This window comes from Neophocaena asiaeorientalis, unplaced genomic scaffold, assembly GCF_003031525.2.
Source record: "Neophocaena asiaeorientalis asiaeorientalis breed wild unplaced genomic scaffold, Neophocaena_asiaeorientalis_V1.1 scaffold118, whole genome shotgun sequence".
Taxonomy (NCBI): Eukaryota; Metazoa; Chordata; class Mammalia; order Artiodactyla; family Phocoenidae; genus Neophocaena; species Neophocaena asiaeorientalis.
Window position 1 is genome coordinate 11,281,588 of NW_020175528.1, and position 24,083 is coordinate 11,305,670.

Here is a 24,083-nt window from a genome sequence, read left to right on the forward strand (position 1 = left end):
GTATTGTTTAGCCTCCATGTGTTTATGTTTCTTACGGTTTTTTTTCCTGTAATTGATTTCTAATCTCATAAAGTTGTGGTCAGAAAAGATGCTTAATATGATTTCAGTTTTCTTAAATTTACTGAGGCTTGATTTGTGACCCACAATGTGATCCATCCTGGAGAATGTTCTGTGCGTTCTTGAGAAGAAAGTATAATCTTCTGTTTTTGGATGGAATGTCCTATAAATATCAGTTAAATCTGTCTGGTCTATTGTGTCATTTAAAGATGTATTTCCTTATTAATTTTCTGTTTGGATGGTCTGTCCATTGGTGTAAGTGACGTGTTGAAGTCCCCCACTATTGTTGTGTTACTGTCGATTTCCTCTTTTAGAGCTGTTAGCATTTGCCTTATGTAATGAGTTGCTCCTATGTTGGGTGCATATATATTTATAATTGTTATATCTTCTTCTTGGATTGATCCCTTGATCATTATGTTGTGTCCTTCCTTGTCTCTTGTAGCATTCTTTATTTTAAAGTCTGTTTTGTTTGATATGATATTGCTACTCCAGCTTTCTTTTGATTTCCATTTGCATGGATATAAATTTACTGAGGCTTGATTTGTGACCCACAATGTGATCCATCCTGGAGAATGTTCTGTGCGTTCTTGAGAAGAAAGTATAATCTTCTGTTTTTGGATGGAATGTCCTATAAATATCAGTTAAATCTGTCTGGTCTATTGTGTCATTTAAAGATGTATTTCCTTATTAATTTTCTGTTTGGATGGTCTGTCCATTGGTGTAAGTGACGTGTTGAAGTCCCCCACTATTGTTGTGTTACTGTCGATTTCCTCTTTTAGAGCTGTTAGCATTTGCCTTATGTAATGAGTTGCTCCTATGTTGGGTGCATATATATTTATAATTGTTATATCTTCTTCTTGGATTGATCCCTTGATCATTATGTTGTGTCCTTCCTTGTCTCTTGTAGCATTCTTTATTTTAAAGTCTGTTTTGTTTGATATGATATTGCTACTCCAGCTTTCTTTTGATTTCCATTTGCATGGATATGTTTTTGCATCCCCTCACTTTCAGTCTGTATATGTCTGTAGGTCTGAAGTGGGTCTCTTGTAGAACTAGACAGCATATATATGGATCTTGTTTCTGTATCCATTCAGCCAGCTGGTGTCTTTTGTTTGGAGCATTTAATCCATTCATGTTTAAGGTAATTATCGATATGTATGTTCCTGTGACCATTTTCTTTATTATTTTGGGTTTGTTTTCGTAGGTCCTTTTCTTCTCTTGTGTTTCCCACTTAGAGAAGTTCCTTTAGCATTTGTTGTAGATCTGGTTTGGTGGTGCTGAATTCTCTTAGCTTTTGCTTGTCTGTAAAGCTTTTGATTTCTCCATTGAATCTGAATGAGATCCTTGCTGGGTAGAATATTCTTGGTTGTAGGTTCTTCCCTTTCACCACTTTAAGTATATCATGCCACTCCCTTCTGGCTTGTAGAGTTTCTGCTGAGAAATCAGCTGTTAACCTTATGGGAGTTCCCTTGTATGTTATTTGTTTGTTTTCCCTTGCTGCTTTCAATAATTTTTCTTTGCCTTTAATTTTTACGAATTTGATTACTGTGTGTCTCGGCATGTTTCCCCTTGGGTTTATTCTGTATGGGACTCTCTGTGCTTCCTGGACTTGTGTGGCCTTTTCCTTTCCCATGTTAGGGAAGTTTTCGACTATAATCTCTTCAAATATTTTCTCAGGTCCTTTCTCTCTCTCTTCTCCTTCTGGGACCTGTATAATGTGAATGTTGTTGTGTTTAATGTTGTCCCAGAGGTCTCTTAGGCTGTCTTCATTTCTTTTCATTCTTTTTTCTTTATTCTGTTCTGCAGCAGTGAATTCCACCATTCTGTCTTCCAGGTCACTTATCCGTTCTTCTGCCTCAGTTTTTCTGCTATTGATTCCTTCTAGTGTATTTTTCATTTCAGTTATTGTATTGTTCATCTTTCTTTGTTTGTTCTTTAGTTCTTCTAGATGTTTGTTAAACATTTCTTTCATCTTCTTGATCTTTGCCTACATTCTTTTTCCAAAGTCCTGGATCATCTTCACTACCTTTATTCTGATATCCTTCTCTGGAAGGTTGCCTTTCTCCACCTAATTTAGTTGTTTTTCTGGGGTTTTATCTTGTTCCTTCATCTAGTACATAGTCCTCTGCCTTTTCATCTTGTCTATCTTTCTGTGAATGTGGTTTTTGTTCCACAGGCTGCAGGATTGTATCCTTTTTCATACTTTTTACTCTAGCATTTTAATTGTATTTTTGTCTAGAATTTCATTTCCTTGTCTTCTTATGGGTTTCCTTATAAGCCTCAGTCCTCTCAGGTCTCTCACTTAGTATTATGGGAAGGATCCTATAAAGCAGGATTGATGACAGTTCAACTGCCTTTCAAGAATAGCCATAATTTAAAAATATTTGATTTAAACAATTTTATAAAATATTCAGTCATTTTTGTTTCAACTTTCATGTATATCTTTTGTTAATCATAGTTTAATAATTTTTGATGTGTACTTTTGAAAATAATGAGTTATGTCTGTAGTACACATAGTTACAAGTATACCGTAAACCTGGCTAGAAAACAATATTTCTACAAAAATGTGCAATCTAAAAAACAAACAAACAAAACAGCAAGCCCATAGATACAGAGAACAGACTGGTGGTTGCAAGAGGTGGGGGTGGGGGAGACGTGGGAGAATGGGTGAACTATTTTTTAAGTTTTAGTTTAAATAAATTGAATAAAAATAAAGAAATCTGTCAGTACACTGCCTGACTGAGATAACACTGAGATAATGGAAAAATTTCAGTGACCACATGCATCAAAGAATATAGTCTTTGTAAAAACAGTTTGAAAAGTCACTTAAAAAGTGGATGATTCATAGCTCACAAAATGCCACAATGGCAAAACCTGGGGAGGGGGTAGAATCTAATTTTCACAATTACCACATTATATATGCAAAATGTCCAGGTTTCAATACAAAAGTATAATTGATATGAAGAAACTGGGAAATGCAATCCATTCATGTGAAATAAAGAAATTGGTGGAAATTGTCCCTGAGGAAGTCCAAAAATTGGACTTATGAGACAAAGACTTTAAAAACAGCTGTCTTAATATATGCTCAAAGAGCTAAAGGAAACCAGGGGCAAAGAACAAAAGAAAATAGAGTAATATCTCAATATACAGAGAATATCAATAAAGATATAAAAATTGCAAACAGAAGAAAAGGGATTATGGTAAATGCATGTGAGAATCCTGGGGCATTTATTCATTCATTAATGTATATATTTAATGAGCACCCATTCCTCATGCACTGTAAATACAAATATGAATAAAACATAGGCTCAGGCTTCAAGAAGCTCCCTGTCTAGCACAATGACAGATATACAAGCAGGTAATTCCACTTGTAATGTGATAAATGCATAATAGTAGGGGGCATGGCAGAGACAGCTGTTAAACTTGCCCAGAAGAGCCTGGTAAAACGTCACAGAAAAATACTTTTTTCAGCTATATCTTATAAGGTGAGTAAACCTTGCCGTGTATGCAATGTGAGGAAAGGCTTTCTAAGGAGAAAGGGTCAGCATGTACAAAACATTAGAGGTTTATTTTCTGTTCAGAGGGTGACCATGAGGATGAAGTGTCAAGAGCATGGTATAAACATTAAGAAATTACACAGTAAATAGAGGTTTGGGCAAGGGTTTAAAAGGCCCTCTGTGCCTTACTGAGGGGCTCAAATTTTATCCTGAATACATTGGAGAACTAGGGTATCCATTATAGAATGGCTACTTGAGAGCAGTATGGTCCTTCATGTAAGAGTGGGGCTTGGGAAGACACAGAGTAGAGGAGGAGCTTATTTAAACCACCTGGTAATTAATGAAAAAAAAAATGGGCAGAATGGATCTGGGATCCATGGCTGAGGTTGGACTGTTGAACTTTTGACTGTAGTGATTGTGGGGGAGAAGTAGGATAGTGTCCTTTTAGAGTATTCAAGTATTAAAGGAAAAGCATCTTAAAGAGGAAGAAAAATCTAAGGCTGAGAGGAAATACAGAAGAGGGGACTAGAGAAAGCATTAAAACATGGGGACAGCATTAAAATTCTGTCTCCATTGCACAATTTGGTGTCGTTCCCTTAAAGTCTATGAGAGTGAAGCCCTCTGTAATTCTTGTGTACAACCTGCATGGTTAGATGCAGTCAAGAGTAGAGCAACCCAGTAAAAGAATGAAATTAGAACATTCTCTAACACCATATACAAAAATAAACTCAAAATGGATTAACAGTAAGTGTAAGACCAGATACTATAAAAGTCCTAGAGGAAAACATAGATAGAACACTCTTTGACATAAATCGCAGAATATTTTTTTGGATCCCCTCCTTGAGTAATGGAAACAAAAGAAAAATAAACAAATGGGACCTCATTAAACTTAAAAGCTTTTGCACAGCAAAGAAACCCATAACCAAAGCGAAAAGACAACCTCTGGAATGGAAGAAAATATTTGCAAACTATGAAACCGACAACACACAGGGCTCAAGCTTAAAGGTCAGAAATGGGCCATTGGTAGCTCTGAGGTCTGAATAAATCCAGTGTCTAATATAGGTGAGGTCACCTCAAATCAGCATGTCCGCAACATTCTAGTATACCAGTCTTGCATAATCCCATGAAAGAAAGACTTCACCAGCCAATGGGAAGAATTCACCCATCAGGACACCCTCCTGGCCTATAGGCACAATTTGCAGAGTTCCTTAGAGTATCTGGTCAACCCCATATCTGAGGTAGAGGGCCAAGGAATGTCCCAAAAGGAAGAAATAGGAAGCAGTTCTAGACTTGGGACACCTAACCCAAACTGCACTGCAGGCCTTAGACAGTCCAAGTCACTGAAGAGGGACTTAGAAAATTTCGAGTTTGGTACATCTGACAGCCAGGCTCATGTACCATCAGGTCTGGGCTCAGGGAACCCTACCCAGCTGCCACTGCCAGTCATAGCTGACCCCAAGCATAATAGAGGGAGACTCAAAAAATACTTGAGGAAAGCATTCAAGAGCATGGGGCACTCTGAGGCATGGGTTCTAGTGTAGCACCCTACCTGCTCACGTCTAATGGTGGTTCTAATCATTGGTATTGATTCAGAATATCTGTAGCCATGTGTAGGAGTCTCCTTTAGAATTTTTTTTTGCACTGTAGTCAAAAGCTAACAGCCATTAAGCATTTTGGATGTGCCAAGCATTTTGCTAACAACCTCTAACGAACGCTCTTCAAATTCACTAACAATCTCATGTGGTAGTGGTTATTGTTAACTCTCGCACATAGGAGGAAAGTGACTTTAAGAAATTGAGTAACCTATAAATATATAAACAATGAGTATTGGAGCCAGGAATTGAATCTGAGTCTATGTAACATCAAAACCCATGCTCTTGAGGGTGACTCTAAACTTCCTATTCTCTGAGGTAGGAGGTAAAAGGCATGAGTAACCCTCACTAGCCTGACTCCAGTCCTGTATCCTTTTCGAATCAAGCTCTCTCTGGTATCGAAGTGTAGGCTGTTTGATACAATCCAAAGTACTCACAGTGATAGGGCAGATGCAATCCCAACAGATCACTCAAGTGATATAATCAGGGTGCTGTTTGAAAAAAAAGGGGGGAAATAGGTACAGAGAAATATTTTCTGTTTGTAGTGTTATGAAGAATCACCTTATTCTGTGTTTTTGTTTTTTCTTAGTCCATGTGAGCAGGGGATAGGAGTTTAAAATAATGTAAGAAGGCAACATACATAAAACAGTTTTTCCAAGGCTCCATTAAAAGCCAGATCTTAGACATTCATTTTGGAACTAAATCTTTTTCCGTGTAGTTAGAATAGCACAGTATCTGGCCTTGATTAAGTAAGCCAGTTGTCTGGGGACAAAGTGGAGAGACAGGAAAAATCGGTAGTGAAGGAAAAGAAAAAAGACAGCTCCCAGCAATAATCAAAGACTCCTCCTTTTCCCACTTGTTCTGTTGTTCCAGATTTTGGCTTTTGTGGATTTAACTTTTTCAAGTGGTAGGTAGTGTTTATGCATCTGCTATAATCTCCTCCTAGGCAGTTTTATCAAATTTTTTTTTTTGACTAAATTTCCTTTCGAGACACTAGACCCTCATCCCTAAAGTGACTGAGTCCACTGCCACTGTACCCTTATCTGGGCACTATTCCCGAATTTATCTACTAACTGGGAAAGGGAGTACCAAGAAGCTCCCAAGTGGATCATGCAGGTGTCAAAAGCATTTCCTCTGCTCCCACTCTTACAGCAGCTCTGCACCTATCTGGTGATCAGGGTCAGTTACCCCTGTCAAATGTTGACTCCTCTTCTTGCTGCTTGGCACATGGAGCTGCGAAGTGGGTCCATGAAGTTCTTTATGCTGTTCAGCTGGAAGTAGGACTCCCAACATGTGCTTTTAACCATCTTAAACTCTTGCAAATCCCAGAGCTTACTTTGCTGTCACTCCAGCCTTGCTGTTCATGGTGATAATTGTACTCACCTGTATTCTGACAGTTACACCTTGCCACACAGCCTCTATTGTTTCCAGTTGTTATCCGCATTGCAATCAGTGAGACCAGTTCTGTGAAAGCTTCTCCCACTGTCAACCTTGAGTCTGAAAGGAGAGCCTCTATGGAACTTAATGGATGCCAAGGCCCACCCATCGGCATGTTCCTGTGGGCCAGTGTGTGGAAGAGTCCTCTGGGGGGGTTTGTAGACTCACAAAGTATATCTACTCTAAAATGCTTACTTTTCTGGCCCTTTAAACCCCTTCTTTCATCATTTATCAAGACAGTTCTGGATTTCTATCTTATTTAATGTGAGCCATCACTTTTTCCATGCTTCTGAAAGCTATCTGGATATGTATACCATCTCCCAATATCCTTTCTAGGGTATAAAATTCTGTATTCCAGAAAAGTGTATGTTTCCAATTTAGTCCATCATAATTCAGACCCATGATTAATCTCCCAGCTCCTGCTGATACATAATGGCTAGTTTCTGAAGTTCTTTCATCCTTTCCTTCCTTAGCTGACTTAGAATATCCATAGCCAGGTTATATTGGGACATAATTTTAATTATTGGCCTAGCAACCAGGAAGGGAGGCTGAGGAAGATCCTAAGGCAAGGTGGGGAGAGGGAAGTGGAATGCTATTTTTCAAGGGAGAGACCCCTGACGCAACTTCAAGAGGGGGGAAATGATAGCCCTTATTAGTGAGCCACTTCTGAAGGCTCAGTGAGTCCAGAGGAATCTAGGGAATCAAGATTTTCATGTGCATCAACACAGATGTGCGCATTCTATGTACAGGCTTCCATTCTTTCCCAAACGGGACTCTGAACCTTAGCTGTGACTTTAACCTTTTTTGGAACTTGACTACTCTGAGAATTAAGGCCTGGGCCTCAGCATTTTCTACTTTCTCAGTACAGGATATGTGAGCCTCTTTGTAGGCTGCCACAAAGACGCTCCAGCTTTAGATTTTAATTGCTGATTAATCACTCTTGGCTTTTTGTTACCTTTCCCCGACTTCAACAGAGTTTAATAGTGGCTACTTAAAGCCATTGTCTTCACAGTTAGTACTTTCTCCGTATCTATAAAACCACACCAGCTAATGTATTTTCCACTGATAGAGCATCCCAGTTCACCAGTGGGGAACAGCTGTACTGCTAGCTCGTCCCAGGGGCTATCTGTACTCCTCGAATAAACAATAATGGAGTGCCTATTGCCCTCTAGGCTGTAGGTGACCCACCTCCAAAATCCCATAATAGCATTTGTTTTCTTGTACCTAAATGTGGACCATCCCCTCTCATAGGCTGTTTTCTAGGAGGCAGACACTGAGATGGATATTAGCATGTAACACATTAATTAAGGAGTACTCTTAGTATCAACACCTGTATAAAGGAGAGGATGAAAGCAGGATTGGGCAGAGGGAGAAGCTGAACTCTGGTGAAGTCCCATCAAAGGCCTCAGCCAACTGCTTGGTCAGCCCTCAAGCCAGGATGGCGCTTGCGAATCATCCTGAGTTGTAAGGAGGGGGCCAAGCATTTATATTTCTGCATTGATGAGTCACTATAATAGGCTTTCCTGGAAAGAGGTGTTGCCTTGGATGAGGGCATTTTCTTTGGCCAAGGAAATTCTCAAGGAGAGTAGACCATAGGGGCCATCTTCTAGTAGCACTCTCAGGTTTTGGGGGACTAAGTGCTTCATTTTTTTTTTTTTTTTTTTTTTTTGTGTTATGCAGGCCTCTCACTGCTGTGGCCTCTCCCGTTGCGGAGCACTGGCTCCGGACGCGCAGGCTTAGCAGCCATGGCTCACGGCCCCAGCCGCTCCGCAGCATGTGGGATCCTCCTGGATTGGGGCAGGAACCCGTGTCCCCTGCATCGGCAGGCGGACTCTCAACCACTGCGCCACCAGGGCAGCCCTAAGTGCTTCATTCTTGAAGAACAATTTTGATCATGCATCACCGTGTGCACCTCAAAATCCAAATAAAATGTAAATGAACATTGAGCTAGGTGCATGGTCTTTCCACTTATGTCCTGGGCTGTTGACATTTGGGAACAGGTAATATAGCACTTCTTAGTCTTTGGAACAAGAAATTGTATAAATCTAGAAGATTTCAGCAAGATTCTTCATGTCTTTTTTTTTTTTTTTTTTACTTCCTGTAAGTGAGGAACACATAGTCCAGTGAATCTTTGTCTCTGTGAAGCATTAGGACTATTCAGCATTATTCAGACTATAAAAGATACCATATTTTTGTCTCAGAAAAAATAACCATAGGAATATGCTTAACTGACCATGTCTTTTTTTCCCCCCTAAATCATTAAAGATCAATTCACATTAGAAAAATTTAAGGAGGAATTCATTCTATTTAAGTACTATAATATGGTCTTATTTGCTATGTTAACAAATTAAAAAATTGATATGAAAAATTTAATAGTTTAGCAATATAGTTTTGGGCTCATTTTTATAATTACAGCAAAAATATGAAAAAATTAAAATACTATACCAATTTCTTTGTATTTTTCACATTTGCATCAAGTAGCTCTATAGTTATTACTCCATGACCTCTTGGTATTTAAACTTCTGACTTTATAGTCATTTCTTTAATAATTTAGGTGATAATTTAAAATAAATATTAATACTAAAAGAAAACAAAGAGATCATGTAGTTAAAAAAAATCATTTGTCTTTAAGATTAAAAAAACACGGCCATTTAGGCTATCTAAGTTACTGTAGTAAACATAAAAATTTAGAGGCAGAACTTGGACTTAGAAGGGGAAGGAGAGAGAGTGATAGATTTACCTCTGCAAATACTAACAGGTATTCCTTTTCAATACAGTGTTTCATATGTTCTTTTCTGCTTATGTGCTAATATTGTCAAAAATTAAAAATGAACTTTTGAAAGATGGTAGGCTTTTTTTTTGTGCCAATTGCCTAAACAAAGAAACGAAAGTTATAAAGTCTAAAGGGATGGTAAAAATTTTAATAAATTTGTAAAGATCCATATTTGATCATATTTAGTGACTGCTTTAATAAAGTATGCTCAACAGTGATAAATTTAAAGTAGGACTCAGACTTGTCCTAAAAGAGTTAACTTTTCTTCTTTTCGCCTACTTCCTTGCCCTTTCCCTTTTAATAATGTACAAGAATATCCATTTCAGATGAAAATAGGGTCAGGGAGCTCAGAAGACAACTTTCAAGATATTCATACAACCATGTCAGGTAAAAGCAAACATAACTCTGTTGCATTTGTGAATTCCTTGATGGAACATATTTTAAGAGGGAAAGAAAATTCCTGTATCAAAGGTAGAGTTATTCTCTACATCTAAAAAAGTGAGATCCAAACATTTCAGACACCCATTTAACAAGAAATGTTGTTTATAATATCCCCAGAGGTGCCAGTGTCTTTTAGAAATGAACATTGCTTAATTATTCAAAGGCTATAAAATTCTGTTGAGGAGTATAGTACAAAGAGCAAAATGAACTTCCCAGTTAATAAACCACCCAGTAATCCCTACAAACGAATATTTTGCACCTGTTTTAATATCTAATCTCCAGAGTACGTGGGAACAGGAGGAAATACTATAAGGCACAGGTTGTTATCCTCTTATCCACTCTCCTTTGTATAGAAGCAGCCTCTACCATGATTTCTTCTCCCCCTTCCAGCTCCCCCCACCCCCAGCTCCTCAGCCCTGCCCAGCCTGGTCAGATCGGTTCCTGCCCATTCTCTAAGGCCTATTCTAAGTGTAATCAATTTCTTGGTTCTGACTTTCCTCTGACCCTACTTAAAGTTTATGCTTTATCTCTTTTCACTTGCTCTTTTTCAGTCTTCTTCACATTTTTGGGAACCCCATCTATAATAATTTAGTCTCAACTACACTGTAAATTACTTCAAGGTTGTGACTATACTTTAGGCCTTTCTTGGATCTCTAATGATACCTTCCGTTGCCTCACATTCCGCCTGCAAGATGAGAGAACATTTACATTTCCTTTTTGGTGATAACCTTGTCTATAGCTAAAAGAAGAAAGTCAATCTGGAAGGAGAGTGTTCTCGAGAGTAAATAACACCTAGGCCACCTACAGAACAAGAACCTATGGGAAAGGCATCCAGCATTTTAAAATTTGAATAAAAGGATATTGAGGAAAAGAAATTAAATTTATTCTAGCAAAGCATATATTCCTATGATCTTGGGCATTTCATTTCACCTCATTCTGTTTCATTTGCCTTTAAATAGTAAAACTCTTGTTTCCTTTCTACTGGTGTAATTTTCCCTTATTATTTACAGAGAATGATTGCATATTTAGAGGAGAAAGAAAATATGTATTGAAAGACCTTTGTCATTGAACCAGCTATGAAGCTTTAATCTATTAAGAATAGCCTTTTAGTGCCATGAATGCTTTTTATCTTTGTGTGAATTACCCTTTGGCATGCCAAGAGCAGACATCAGAAGGACCCCAAAGCTCCCCAACAGTTAAGTGGCCAAGCCTCTTTGGGGTTTTCTGGTAATTAGTTGATAAGAGGTCTGTCCAAAGCCAGGAGTTGTGACTGTTGCAATGATAGGAAACACCTTGCACTTTGGATGCCTTCTTAGAAAACCATCCCCTCATATCCCAAAGATTGCTACTCCACAATATCAAACAATCATCAACATCTTTATTATTATTATTTGTTTGGTTTTGTTCTTTCTGTCAAAATCCTCTGAGCAATAATAAATGGAGGCTGGAAGGATTTATGTTCACAGGTTCAGAAAACTGTTACCTAATCTGTATTGTTTCTTCTGAACGTCAGACAAGAAATATTTTCCTGTAATGATCTATGCCTCTCCATGTGTACCTCCTCTTACCCATTCTTTAGTACACTTGCCTCATGTCTGTTGCTTCATAATCAAACCACTGGAGTCCACTCTGTTATTAAAAATCATCATCAAGGCAGTTCCAACGAATCAACTCCAATATTAACTTCATTCATAATAGCTATGAACTGGAAGTAGTCCAGGATCTAACAACAGGAGAGTGAATAACAAACTCTAGTATTGTCATATAATGTAATACTACTTGGCAATAAAAAAGAATGTCACTGATACATAAAAATATCGATGAATCTCAAAACCATTATGCTGAGTGAATGCAGCCTTATCCAAAAGAGTACATATTGCCTCATTACACTGATATAAAATTCTAGTCAAAACTAATCTATAGCATAAAGAAATATACTTCTCTCAGGGAACGGAGGTAAAGATTGACTGGAAAGGGACATGTGGGGTGATGGTAATAGAGATATGGGTTATACAAGTGTAACATTGCCATAAATGAATAAATTTACAACTAAGATTTGCCCATTTTATTGTGTGAACGTGTTATATAAAAAGAAAATATGAATATTTAATCCTGATTAACAATGTATGCTGTAATATGTAGAGAGAAATATGACATTCGTTTGAAATGTATCAAAAAGTAAGATTTGTTGGACTGATGGATTTTAGAAGGATGGCTAGCTAGATGGATAATAAGTGATAAGTAAAATAAAATGTTAATGGCAAGTATAAATGTAGGTATATAGGTTTTCACTGTAAAATAATTTCAACTTTGTGGTGTGTTTAAAATTTTTCATAATATAATGATGAAGGAAAGGAGAGCACTAGCTAACTGTTCTTGGTAGTTTATTCCTAGTAAATCTTATTAAATTTCCTAGAATTTGAGTGCACATACTATTTTTTTTAACATCTTTATTGGAGTATAATTGCTTTACAATGGTGTGTTAGTTTCTGCTTTATAACAAAGTGAATCAGTTATACATATACATATGTTCCCATATCTCTTCCCTCTTGCATCTCGCTCCCTCCCACCCTCACTATCCCACCCCTCTAGGTGGTCACAAACCACTGAGCTCATCGCCCTATGCTATGCAGCTGCTTCCCACTAGCTGTCTGTTTTACATTTGGTAGTGTATATATGTCCATGCCACTGTCTCACTTTGTCACAGCTTACCCTTCCCCCTCCCCATATCAATTTTTTAAAGGAACCTCCTTACTGTTCTCCATAGTGGCTGTATCAATTTATATTCCCACCAACAGTGCAAGAGTGTTCCCTTTTCTCCACACCCTCTCCAGCATTTATTGTTTCTAGATTTTTTGATGATGGCCATTCTGACCGGTGTGAGATGATATCTCATTGTAGTTTTGGTTTGCATTTCTCTAATGATTAATGATATTGAGCATTCTTTCATGTGTTTGTTGGCAATCTGTATATCTTCTTTGGAGAAGTGTCTATTTCAGTCAGACCCCGAATAGCCAAAGCAATCTTGAGAACGAAAAATGGAGATGGAGGAATCAGGCTCCCTGACTTCAGACTGTACTACAAAACTACAGTAATCAAGACAGTATGGTACTGGCACAAAAACAGAAATATAGATCAGTGGAACAGGATGGAAAGCTCAGAGATAAACCCACGCATATATGGTCACCTTATCTTTGGTAAAGGAGGCAAGAATATACAGTGGAGAAAAGACAGCCTCTTCAATAAGTGGTGCTGGGAAAACTGGACAGGTACATGTAAAAATATGAGATTAGAACACTCCCTAACACCATACACAAAAATAAACTCAAAATGGATTAAAGACCTAAATGTAAGGCCGGAAACTATCAAACTCTTAGAGGAAAGCATAGACAGAACACTCTATGACATAAATCATAGCAAGATCCTTTTTGACCCACCTCCCAGAGAAATGGAAATGCACATACTATTTTTTGTCCCTCTCAGGAAAACAAGGACACTGGGTATAAGAATAGTAGTTCTATTTGAACTTTTATGACTATTAAGACTACTTCATTTTGTGTTGAGTGAAAAATTCAAACTTGCCTATTAAATAAATCTAAATCAAATGATCTATTAATTAAATCTAATTTTCTTTATGGGTTAAAATTTACTAAATAAAATGACTAGGTGGTTAAATAGGTTTTTAAGACTATTAAAAATATAAGCCTTTAAAAAAAAATAGTCTTAACCCCTAATGTTGAAGGTCCTGCACCTTCTGGAGTCAGAACCAAGCTCTACCCTAAACAGAGGGTAGGGTTAACATACAGATTATTTTCTCTTTAGCCATAATTTCCTTTAATCTGTTTACAGTCTCATCAAAACCTCCCAAAAACTTTATGATGGACCTATTGTCAACAACATTCAACATATCTTTTTTGTAATTCATTATCTGAAATGGAAAATCTGGTTATTTTTTAAAAATTTGAAAAATATAGAAAAGAATGTAAAAATTATTTCATATTTTGCCAAACAAAGAAAACCTTCAGGACACATTTTAAATATTTTCTCTTTATAAGCATCTGTTTTTACATATTGGAGCTTACTTTTGTGTTCACTTTTCTACCACTGTTTGATTTTATTTCTCTGAATTTTAATATTTTCAACATGATTACTCTTACCATTATGGTTATTTTTATTGTTACATAGTATTTCTTCAAATAAGTGTACTGTCATCATTCTTCTAGAATTCACTTATTTAGTCATTCATTCAAAAAATTTATTGAATGCTTTCATGTGCTACATATTATGCAAGGTGCTGAGAAAAGATGGGCCAGCCAAATAGTGATGATTCTTGTCCTATTGGAACTTACATCCTAAAAAGGGTAATAGATATTTGTAAAAGACATACAAATCAACAAATAAGCACAAATTGTGTTAAGCACTATAAAGGGGAAGAACTTTATAAAGTTGTTTGAGAAAGTATCCTGGAGGCTCTAATATTTATTTGAATTTTAGGAGACATTACAACAAACTCAATATCATCTGGATTTTATTTTCTATTTGTTTGTCTCTCTTATCTGTCAACAGAAATATAAACTGGGATGGTGGAGATTTTTAGTTCATCATATTTATATTTCCATGTGATGGTGAAGATAGTACCTTGAACACAGAACACTCAATATATATGTATTTAGTAAATTAATTATCTTCTATATGTATTTTGGTTTCCCCTTGGGGGTCTCATTTTTTTGGTGATATCTGTTTTACTTATCTCTTTATCTCTTTTATCACATAAAATTCATGGTAAACTCAAATCTGAGTGTAACATATAAAGATAAATATAAAGAAAACAAAATGGGAAACCCAATAGATATTGCTAAAGTCTAATTCCTTATACTTGATTTACACATTTCATATTTCTTTAATTTTTTAAAGTTGAAACAAAATTGACCTTCATTGATGATAGCATCATGGTCTGTGGTCTCATTATTTTCATTCAGTGTATATATGAGTGGTGTTTAAACTATGTCTGTCTTCTTAAATTAAAAAATATTCTCTAAATCTCAAATTAATTTCAATAGGAAGTCAAACTTGTGAGAAATTAGATGCCTATACTTTCTGACATGCATCAATGTTTTGTATTTTCCTTTTACTTTAGGGGACAATAGGCGCATTCCTCAGTAGCAATAAGGTTTTCAAGGGCTTTCAAGGAATTTATAAGGTAAAGAAAAAAATTAGTAATAATCAGATGACAAATGTGACTGTCTTCCAATGAAATGTCACTGTTCGAATTATGTGGGCTCTATAGGGCACTTCCAAAGATGTGGTCTTCTTTGAGAATAAAATTGGAATTACATTGACAATGGACTCCTCTTGAGTCTTTCCCTTCTCTAAAAACAATGCTTCAGTTTGAATGGTTTTCATGGCCTTAAAGGTAATTCACAGTACAAAATGGTGTGGGATAAATGAGAAATATTAATAACATATTTCAGCAATGTTGGTTCACAAAGATATTCTAGATTTCATTTCTTTAGTAATCCTCTGAAATACAAGGCAGTTTGATTTATAGATATAATTTTTAAGCATAAAGCAAAAGTCCTAAAAATAAAGGAATGTCTAAATTTATTTCTCAATATAGTTTAATGCTGAAACTTCAATAATATATTTAGAACTGTTAGAAAAAAATTTGTAGGTTAGCAACAGATTAAAATCTCAATTTATCTGTATCATAGGAGAATAAATCCTATCAGATATAAACTCTTAAAAAAAGATAGTGCTTTAAATTTATTTGCGTCAATACTCAGAACCTTTCACACAGAAGATACATAGTAACAATGAGTGGGTGGATGAATGAATGAATGAGTGAATGAGTGCAAAATAACCTTCATCACACTGAATGTCCTGAGGCAGTACCACCTCATGTAGTCTCCACAGTACTAGTTTTGCTTTTGTTTCTTAAATAACACTCCTAGGTTTTGAGCAGAAGACCATAATATCATAACTTTAAAATGAAATCATAATGGCCTTTTACAACAGTGGTCTTAAATGACACAATATACCAGTTGTTCTTAATAGATATCTACACGAAATTCCATCCAGAAACAGCAGAAAGCACATTCTTTTCAAGTGCTCATGGAACATTCTTCAGGATAGATGACATGCTAGGCCACAAAATAAGTCTCAACAAGTTTAAGAGGATAGAAATCATATCAAGCATTTTTTCTGACCCCAACCATATGAAATTAGAAATGAATTACAGAAAGAAAAATGGGAAAAACACAAACACATGGAGACTAAATAACATGTTGCTAAACAACCAATGGGTCAATAAAGAAATCAAAAAGGAAGTCAGAAAACACGTAAAGAGAAATTAAAATGGAAACACAACTTTCCAAAATCTATGAAATGAAACAAAAATAGTTTTAAGAGGGAAATTTATAGTGATACAGGCCTTTCTCAAGAAACAAGAAAAATCTCAAACAACCTAATTTGCCAACTAAAGGAGATAGGAAAAGAAGAACAAACAAAGCCCAAGGTCAGCAGAAGGAAGGAAATAATATCAAAGAGGAAGTAGACGGCTTCCCTGGTCGCACAGTGATTGAGAGTCCACCTGCTGATGCAGGAGACATGGGTTCGTGCCCTGGTCTGGAAAGCTCCCACATGCCGCGGAGTGGCTGGGCGCATGAACCATGGCCGCTGAGCCTGTGCGTCCAGAGCCTCTGCTCCGCAACAGGAGAGGCCACAACAGTGAGAGGCCCATGTACCGCAAAAAAAAAAAAAAAAAAAAAAAAAAAAAAAAAAAAAAAAAAAAAAAAAAAAAAAAAAAAAAAAAAAAAAAAAAAAAAAAAAAAAAAGAAGTAAATAAGAGACCAAAAAACAATAGAAAAGATCAATGACACTAAAAGCTGTTTTTTTTGAAAGGACAAACAAAATTCATAAACCTCTAGCCAGGCTCACCAAGAAGAAAAGAGAGGACCCCAAAAAAACAAAATAAGAAATGAAAGAGGAGAAATAACAATTGATAACACAGAGATACAAAAAAATCATGAGAATACTACAAAGAGTTACATGCCAACAAATTGGGCAACCTGGAAGAAATGGACAAATTTCTAGAAACATACAACCTGCCAAGACTGAATCAAGAAGAAACAGACAATCTGAACAGACTGATCCTGTGTAGTGAAATTGAATCTGTTAAAAAAAAAAAAAAAAAAGCCTCCCAGCAAACAAAAGTCCAGGACTAGACAGCTTCACAGGGGAATTCTACCAAACATTTAGAGAAGAACTAACACCCATCCTTCTCAAACTCTTCCAAAAAATTGCAGAGGGAGAAACACTCCCAAATTCATTCTACGAAGCCACCATCACCCTGATACCAAAATAAGAAAAAGATATCACAAAAAAAATTATAGACCAATATCACTGATGAACATAAATGCAAAAATCCTGAACAAAATACTAGAAAACAGAATCCAGCACATTAAAAGGATCATACACCATGATCAAGTGGGATTTATCTCAGGGATGCAAGGATTCTTCAATATATGCAAATCAAACAATGTGATACACCATATTAACAACTTAAGGATTAAAAAGCATGGGATCATCTCAATAGATGCAGAAAAAGCTTTTGACAAAATTCAACACCCATTTATGATAAAAGCTCTGCAGAAAATGGTCATAGAAGGAACCGACCTTAACATAATAAAGGCCATATATGACAAACCCACAAGAAGCATCATATTCAATGGTGAAAACTGAAAGCATTTCCACTAAGATCAGGAACAAGACAAGGATGTACACTCTCACCACTATTATTCAACATAGTTTTGTAAGTCCTAGCCATGGCAGTTAGAGAAGAAAAAGAAAGAAAAGGGATTCAAACTGGAAAAGAAGTAAGACTGTCACTGTTTGCAGATGACATGATATTATACATAGAAAATCCTAAAGATGCCACCAGAAAACTACTAGAACTAATCAATGAATTTGGTAAGATTGCAGGATACAAAATTAATTGACAGACATCTCTGGCATTCCTAGACACCAACAATGAAAAATCAGAAAGAGAAATTAAGGAAACACTCCCATTTACCACTGCAACAAAAAGAATAAAATACCTAGGAATAAACCTACCTAGGGAGACAAAAGACCTGTATGCAGAAAACTATAAGACACTGATGAAAGAAATTAAAGATGATACCAACAGATGGAGAGATATACCATGATCTTGGATTGGAAGAATCAACATTGTGAAAATGACTATATTACCCAAAGCAATCTACAGATTCAATGCAATCCCTATCAAATTACCAATGGCATTTTTTACAGAACTAGAACAAAATATCTTCAAATTTGTATGGAGACACAAAAGACCCCAAATAGCCAAAGCAGTCTTGAGGGGAATAAATGGAGCTGGAGGAATCAGACTTCCAGACTTCAGACTATACTACAAAGCTACAGTAATCAAGACAATATGGTACTGGCACAAAAACAAGACTATTAAAAATATAAGCCTTTAAAAAAAAATAGTCTTAACCCCTAATGTTGAAGGTCCTGCACCTTCTGGAGTCAGAACCAAGCTCTACCCTAAACAGAGGGTAGGGTTAACATACAGATTATTTTCTCTTTAGCCATAATTTCCTTTAATCTGTTTACAGTCTCATCAAAACCTCCCAAAAACTTTATGATGGACCTATTGTCAACAACATTCAACATATCTTTTTTGTAATTCATTATCTGAAATGGAAAATCTGGTTATTTTTTAAAAATTTGAAAAATATAGAAAAGAATGTAAAAATTATTTCATATTTTGCCAAACAAAGAAAACCTTCAGGACACATTTTAAATATTTTCTCTTTATAAGCATCTGTTTTTACATATTGGAGCTTACTTTTGTGTTCACTTTTCTACCACTGTTTGATTTTATTTCTCTGAATTTTAATATTTTCAACATGATTACTCTTACCATTATGGTTATTTTTATTGTTACATAGTATTTCTTCAAATAAGTGTACTGTCATCATTCTTCTAGAATTCACTTATTTAGTCATTCATTCAAAAAATTTATTGAATGCTTTCATGTGCTACATATTATGCAAGGTGCTGAGAAAAGATGGGCCAGCCAAATAGTGATGATTCTTGTCCTATTGGAACTTACATCCTAAAAAGGGTAATAGATATTTGTAAAAGACATACAAATCAACAAATAAGCACAAATTGTGTTAAGCACTATAAAGGGGAAGAACTTTATAAAGTTGTTTGAGAAAGTATCCTGGAGGCTCTAATATTTATTTGAATTTTAGGAGACATTACAACAAACTCAATATCATCTGGATTTTATTTTCTATTTGTTTGTCTCTCTTATCTGTCAACAGAAATATAAACTGGGATGGTGGAGATTTTTAGTTCATCATATTTATATTTCCATGTGATGGTGAAGATAGTACCTTGAACACAGAACACTCAATATATATGTATTTAGTAAATTAATTATCTTCTATATGTATTTTGGTTTCCCCTTGGGGGTCTCATTTTTTTGGTGATATCTGTTTTACTTATCTCTTTATCTCTTTTATCACATAAAATTCATGGTAAACTCAAATCTGAGTGTAACATATAAAGATAAATATAAAGAAAACAAAATGGGAAACCCAATAGATATTGCTAAAGTCTAATTCCTTATACTTGATTTACACATTTCATATTTCTTTAATTTTTTAAAGTTGAAACAAAATTGACCTTCATTGATGATAGCATCATGGTCTGTGGTCTCATTATTTTCATTCAGTGTATATATGAGTGGTGTTTAAACTATGTCTGTCTTCTTAAATTAAAAAATATTCTCTAAATCTCAAATTAATTTCAATAGGAAGTCAAACTTGTGAGAAATTAGATGCCTATACTTTCTGACATGCATCAATGTTTTGTATTTTCCTTTTACTTTAGGGGACAATAGGCGCATTCCTCAGTAGCAATAAGGTTTTCAAGGGCTTTCAAGGAATTTATAAGGTAAAGAAAAAAATTAGTAATAATCAGATGACAAATGTGACTGTCTTCCAATGAAATGTCACTGTTCGAATTATGTGGGCTCTATAGGGCACTTCCAAAGATGTGGTCTTCTTTGAGAATAAAATTGGAATTACATTGACAATGGACTCCTCTTGAGTCTTTCCCTTCTCTAAAAACAATGCTTCAGTTTGAATGGTTTTCATGGCCTTAAAGGTAATTCACAGTACAAAATGGTGTGGGATAAATGAGAAATATTAATAACATATTTCAGCAATGTTGGTTCACAAAGATATTCTAGATTTCATTTCTTTAGTAATCCTCTGAAATACAAGGCAGTTTGATTTATAGATATAATTTTTAAGCATAAAGCAAAAGTCCTAAAAATAAAGGAATGTCTAAATTTATTTCTCAATATAGTTTAATGCTGAAACTTCAATAATATATTTAGAACTGTTAGAAAAAAATTTGTAGGTTAGCAACAGATTAAAATCTCAATTTATCTGTATCATAGGAGAATAAATCCTATCAGATATAAACTCTTAAAAAAAGATAGTGCTTTAAATTTATTTGCGTCAATACTCAGAACCTTTCACACAGAAGATACATAGTAACAATGAGTGGGTGGATGAATGAATGAATGAGTGAATGAGTGCAAAATAACCTTCATCACACTGAATGTCCTGAGGCAGTACCACCTCATGTAGTCTCCACAGTACTAGTTTTGCTTTTGTTTCTTAAATAACACTCCTAGGTTTTGAGCAGAAGACCATAATATCATAACTTTAAAATGAAATCATAATGGCCTTTTACAACAGTGGTCTTAAATGACACAATATACCAGTTGTTCTTAATAGATATCTACACGAAATTCCATCCAGAAACAGCAGAAAGCACATTCTTTTCAAGTGCTCATGGAACATTCTTCAGGATAGATGACATGCTAGGCCACAAAATAAGTCTCAACAAGTTTAAGAGGATAGAAATCATATCAAGCATTTTTTCTGACCCCAACCATATGAAATTAGAAATGAATTACAGAAAGAAAAATGGGAAAAACACAAACACATGGAGACTAAATAACATGTTGCTAAACAACCAATGGGTCAATAAAGAAATCAAAAAGGAAGTCAGAAAACACGTAAAGAGAAATTAAAATGGAAACACAACTTTCCAAAATCTATGAAATGAAACAAAAATAGTTTTAAGAGGGAAATTTATAGTGATACAGGCCTTTCTCAAGAAACAAGAAAAATCTCAAACAACCTAATTTGCCAACTAAAGGAGATAGGAAAAGAAGAACAAACAAAGCCCAAGGTCAGCAGAAGGAAGGAAATAATATCAAAGAGGAAGTAGACGGCTTCCCTGGTCGCACAGTGATTGAGAGTCCACCTGCTGATGCAGGAGACATGGGTTCGTGCCCTGGTCTGGAAAGCTCCCACATGCCGCGGAGTGGCTGGGCGCATGAACCATGGCCGCTGAGCCTGTGCGTCCAGAGCCTCTGCTCCGCAACAGGAGAGGCCACAACAGTGAGAGGCCCATGTACCGCAAAAAAAAAAAAAAAAAAAAAAAAAAAAAAAAAAAACAAAAAAAGATCAATGACACTAAAAGCTGTTTTTTTTGAAAGGACAAACAAAATTCATAAACCTCTAGCCAGGCTCACGAAGAAGAAAAGAGAGGACCCCAAAAAAACAAAATAAGAAATGAAAGAGGAGAAATAACAATTGATAACACAGAGATACAAAAAAATCATGAGAATACTACAAAGAGTTACATGCCAACAAATTGGGCAACCTGGAAGAAATGGACAAATTTCTAGAAACATACAACCTACACATTAAAAGGATCATACACCATGATCAAGTGGGATTTATCTCAGGGATGCAAGGATTCTTCAATATATGCAAATCAAACAATGTGATACACCATATTAACAACTTAAGGATTAAAAAGCATGGGATCATCTCAATAGATGCAGAAAAAGCTTTTGACAAAATTCAACACCCATTTATGATAAAAGCTCTGCAGAAAATGGTCATAGAAGGAACCGACCTTAACATAATAAAGGCCATATATGACAAACCCACAAGAAGCATCATATTCAATGGTGAAAACTGAAAGCATTTCCACTAAGATCAGGAACAAGACAAGGATGTACACTCTCACCACTATTATTCAACATAGTTTTGTAAGTCCTAGCCATGGCAGTTAGAGAAGAAAAAGAAAGAAAAGGGATTCAAACTGGAAAAGAAGTAAGACTGTCACTGTTTGCAGATGACATGATATTATACATAGAAAATCCTAAAGATGCCACCAGAAAACTACTAGAACTAATCAATGAATTTGGTAAGATTGCAGGATACAAAATTAATTGACAGACATCTCTGGCATTCCTAGACACCAACAATGAAAAATCAGAAAGAGAAATTAAGGAAACACTCCCATTTACCACTGCAACAAAAAGAATAAAATACCTAGGAATAAACCTACCTAGGGAGACAAAAGACCTGTATGCAGAAAACTATAAGACACTGATGAAAGAAATTAAAGATGATACCAACAGATGGAGAGATATACCATGATCTTGGATTGGAAGAATCAACATTGTGAAAATGACTATATTACCCAAAGCAATCTACAGATTCAATGCAATCCCTATCAAATTACCAATGGCATTTTTTACAGAACTAGAACAAAATATCTTCAAATTTGTATGGAGACACAAAAGACCCCAAATAGCCAAAGCAGTCTTGAGGGGAATAAATGGAGCTGGAGGAATCAGACTTCCAGACTTCAGACTATACTACAAAGCTACAGTAATCAAGACAATATGGTACTGGCACAAAAACAGAGATATAGATCAGTGGAAAAGGATAGAAAGCCCAGAGATAAACCCACGCACCTACGGTCAACTAATCTATGACAAAGGAGGCAAGGATATACAATGGATAAAAGACAGTCTTTTCAATAAGTGGTGCTGGGAAAACTCAACAGCTACATGTAAAGAATGAAATTAGAACGCTCCCTAACACCATACACAAAAATAAACTCAAAACGGATTAGAGACCTAAATGTAAGACTGGACACTATAAAACTCTTAGAGGAAAACATAGGAAGAAGCTCTTTGACATAAGTCACAGCAAGATCTTTTTTGACCCACCTCCTAGAGTAATGGAAATAAAAACAAAAATAAACGAATGGGACCTAATGACACTTAAAAGCTTCTGCAAAGCAAAGAAAACTACAAACAAGACCAAAAGACAACCCTCAGAATGGGAGAAAATATTTGCAAATGAAACAACAGACACAGAATTAATCTCCAAAATATATGAACAGCCCATGGAGCTCAATATCAAAACAACAAACAATCCAATTAAAAAATGGGCAGAAGACCTAAATAGACATTTCACCAAGGAAGACATACAGATGGCCAAGAGGTACATGAAAACATGCGCAACATCACTAATCATTAGAGAGATGCAAATGCAAATCAAAACTACAAGGAGAGGGCTTCCCTGGTGGCACAGTGGGTGAGAGTCTGCCTGCCGATGCAGGGGACATGGGATGTACTGTTGGTGGGAATGTAAATTGATCCAACCAGTATGGAGGTTCCTTAAAAAACTAAAAATAGCACTGCCATATGACCCAGCAATCCCATTACTGGGTATATACCCTGAGAAAACCATAATTCCAAAAGAGACATGTACCACAAAGTCCATTGCAACACTATTTACAATAGCCAGGACATGGTACCAACCTAAATGTCCATCGACTGATGAATGGATAAAGAAGCTGTGGCACATATATACAATGGAATATTACTCTGCCATAAAAAGAAACGAAATTGAGTTATTTGTAGTGAGGTGGATGGACTCTAGGTAAGACTCTGTCATACAGAGTAAAGTGAAGTCTGAAAGAGAAAAACAAATACCATATGCTAAAGCATGTATATGGAATCATAAAAAAATAGGTACTGATGAACCCAGTTGCAGGGCAGGAATAAAGATACAGACATAGAGAATGGATCTGAGGATGCAGGGTGGGAGGGGAAAGCTGGGGCAAAGTGAGAGGAACATGGACATATATACACTACCAAATGTGAAATAGATAACTGGTGGGAAGCAGCAGCATAGCACAGGGAGATCAGCTCGGTGCTTTGCGATGACCTAGAGGGGTGGGATAGGGAGGGTGGGAGGGAGGCTCAAGAGGGAGGGGATATGGGAACATATGTATGCATATGGCTGGTTCAGTTTGCTGTAGAACAGAAACTAACACAGTGTTGTGCAGCAATTATACTCCAAA